Consider the following 3,086-nt stretch of genomic DNA (forward strand, 5'->3'; position numbering starts at 1 on the left):
GGTCGCATCGTGATAAGGGTCAGATCGTGGGGCACAGGAGCTTTCCCCTCGAACTAACACGTGAGAAACACAACGCATGACATTAATGTAGCCTAATTTAAGACGCAACTGACAGAATAGCGCGAAAATGGAGCAAGCAAACATAATTGACATTCATAATACACAAACGCATCATTTTACACTAAAATATTTGAGAAACTAATCATTATTCAGTCAAATAGTTAAATTTTCTGTTAAAGGAGGTTGAACAATGTTAGTGTAAATTAGTGTTTAATTAATAAACCCTTGAAAACATTGATTAGTATGCCTAAAAATAAATAAAAGTAAAAAGTTTGATTTTAAAAAAACATGTTTTGTAATTGTGCAAGTTTATCATTTATGCGTTTTCCAACATGGACTTTGTCATTGATATAAATTGAATCAACATTGAACTGACTCAAGCTAAATAATGACTGCATATAGCAAAATTTAACTAATTTCCTAATTGATTAACTTTACACAGTTATTGAACTGAACTGAATCAACATGAACTGACCTGAGCTGAATAATAACACTATTGTCTTCTGCTGCTTTACAGCCAAATTTAAAATTGTCTCTCATATTTGATGGTTTGCATCAGTATTTTCCTGTTTATTACTGCTTTGTGCTTTGAATCTGTATTGTATAAAGCTCTATATAAATAAAGGTGACTTGACTATTTCAATTGAATTACTGTTGTGGGCTTCACTGGGCTACTAGTTCATAGGGAACAGTTGCATTTTGAGTCGGAAAACCATCAGTTTAACCAATTACAAATTAGTTACAAGGGTGAAAACACTGTCATACATGACCACCACCCACCTGAGCTCACAGCTGTCTCTTTTGTTTGCATGTTTTTATTAAGGTTAATATATATGTATCAATCAAATGTGCACATTTTATTCAATATGTTTTAATATATCACAAGCCAAAAAATAACTAACACAATAGTAATGCATGCAGATCTGACAGCAACAGCTGAATAATGGCATCCATCTCACCAAAACTGCAGCATGCGAACACTTTGCTGATGCAGAGCTGTGCTTTTTCTGCAAAACAATCCAACAATTTCACACTTTCTCACACGAATAGTACAATTTCAACTGGCGAATGTATGCTGTACGGGCTCTCGGCTGAGCTTTCATGCAGTGACGGACACTAATGCTGGAATAGACTCCGCGTCCATTTTGTCACACATAATTTTTAAGTATAGGTGAGGGATATGGGCTATATGTGACATAATATACGTTTGATAGAATAAATTACACGTGGTGTCTCCAAATAGGCCAAATAGACAATCTTTTTGAATAGAAACACACTTTTTTTTTAATCGATGCTATAAGATTTTCAGGGCATTCCACATTTTTTATAAGTTGGGGTATTCATGCATGAATATGGCCACGTACACACTGTAACATTTCAGGAGTGACAACTGCATTTAAATACAGGAGTGAATCCTCTAAACTAGCTATCGTTCCGTGTGTACAGAACACGACTCACTCCTGAAATTGTGATAAATGACACCATGGTAACCATAGTAAAGTTCCGGCATCTGGCCATCTGGTATCCACAATTTTTGACGAAAGTAACATTACAAAGAGCCGTAATGTTCTGCAATTTAATCTAAACAACCTTTTAAGAGGCGTCATGTAATGTTATGCTTATAAAAAGGCTGCTTCACGGAGTGTGCTCTTAATGTGTTGCCATGTCCACTTAATATAAGCGTTTTTGGGCTTGTTGTTTGGGTTTGGTTCATAAAGCGATCAAGTTTATGGGGATATTAAAGTGGGTATGTGTGAGGTGCGTTATTTTGGTCTTGTTTTCAGTATAAAGCATTTGGATTCTCATCTTGGTTTATTATAAGCCTGTTCTTGTTCACTGTTCACTAGCAAGATCTGGCAACAGGAATGAGTCAACCCAGACAGTAACAAAGTGTCGGCCCAGATCCGGCCCACATCTAGTACACGTGGATTCAAAGATGTCACCTCAACCAAATCTTTCAGTATTCCCCTATCACATTTTTGGAAGGAGGGATATGAACAATCTCTTCTGTACTTCTTTCAGTTTCACACAACACACAACCACACAAAAAAGATTTCATGGTATTAAAATGTCAAAATTTAATAGCATTAAAAAGTTAAAAGAGTATCTCAATTAATATTTTTGCATATATATGAACAAAATAGCAAGTGATCCACATTAATTATAATAATGCTGGAAACAAATGGCCACATTACAAAATACATTCTTGTCATTCTAATGTTGTAGGAGTATGGAGGTGCTTGAGAGGGAGTCACATATAAATCTAAGAGGGAGTCTCATATAAATCTGTAATTGAATTCACATGAGATGGGTAGGGACTCTGTTGTCTAATGAGCTGATTGAATTAAGCACTAGAACCAGTAGATCTACTGATCTCTAATTGAATAAGAGCACCAAAAGAGACAAAAATGTGTACTATTCTTCCATGTTCTAAATGCTGACGCTCTCTCCAAACATTCCACCACAAACTTTTTATTTGCTTTGTAAGGTTTTAGCCTAGTACTACAGGAGTAATTATGAATCTGCTATAATGTACATACGAGTGTTAAACACATCTATTTACCATAGAACACTAAAATAAAAAATGGAATCTAGTAGTTTTCTTAATTTCATGTTAAACTGAATAAAATATGTATGGACGGACGGATGCATAGATAGATAGATGTAATTTGTCATTTAGACATTTGTGGTTAGGTAATTTACTCACAGACCAAGAACCATAACACAAACGAACCAAAATAATTTAACCCTAATCAAAAAAGTATATGATGTAATTACACTGCATGTTGCATGGAGATCTCAATTACTAAGACACAGACAAGAAAAATGGAATCAAACATAGTGCTGACTGGGTCTGTCAGCAAGAATCGGTTAGTTAATTTTATCTTCAGATTGAAACAAGAGTGATGACATCATGATGTGCATTTCAAGACCTCCTTATTGCTCTCTTTCGATTGATCTTAGTCCGTTTCAAGAGATTCCTCAATAAAATATCTTTTCACATGAGGTGTGTATTAGGTTCCAGC

The sequence above is a fragment of the Siphateles boraxobius genome, unplaced genomic scaffold (assembly GCF_051911475.1).
Source record: "Siphateles boraxobius isolate OS27281-9 unplaced genomic scaffold, OSU_SipBor_1 32, whole genome shotgun sequence".
Taxonomy (NCBI): Eukaryota; Metazoa; Chordata; class Actinopteri; order Cypriniformes; family Leuciscidae; genus Siphateles; species Siphateles boraxobius.